Source organism: Apaloderma vittatum, unplaced genomic scaffold, assembly GCF_000703405.1.
Source record: "Apaloderma vittatum isolate BGI_N311 unplaced genomic scaffold, ASM70340v1 scaffold24737, whole genome shotgun sequence".
NCBI lineage: Eukaryota > Metazoa > Chordata > Aves > Trogoniformes > Trogonidae > Apaloderma > Apaloderma vittatum.
The window spans coordinates 1-339 of NW_009724899.1; positions in this window are offsets into that span (position 1 = coordinate 1).

Below are 339 nucleotides of genomic sequence, written 5' to 3' on the forward strand. Positions count from 1 at the left end.
CTACCTGACCTGTGACAGTCGTGCCAACAGTGACTACGATGACACGGACGGTGAGACGGGCGCCTACACCGACGGCGAGGCAGAGGACGCCTACGACCAGCCGGGGCTGGCCCGCTCCTCTGAGCCAGCGCAGATGTCCCTGAGCCATGACCTGATCGAGCAGGTGGGTCCCTCCATCCTGGTACAAGGGGTTGGTGGAGCAGGGGAGGGTGGCACAGCGCCTCGCTGCGGGGGCTAATTCCTGTCCCCTGTGGCACAGGCAGGGTGTCACCTCTAGCTGCTGTGGGATCCAGCTGCGCATCGCGCCCCGCTCTGGTTCCCCATGGGGGAACGCAGCCC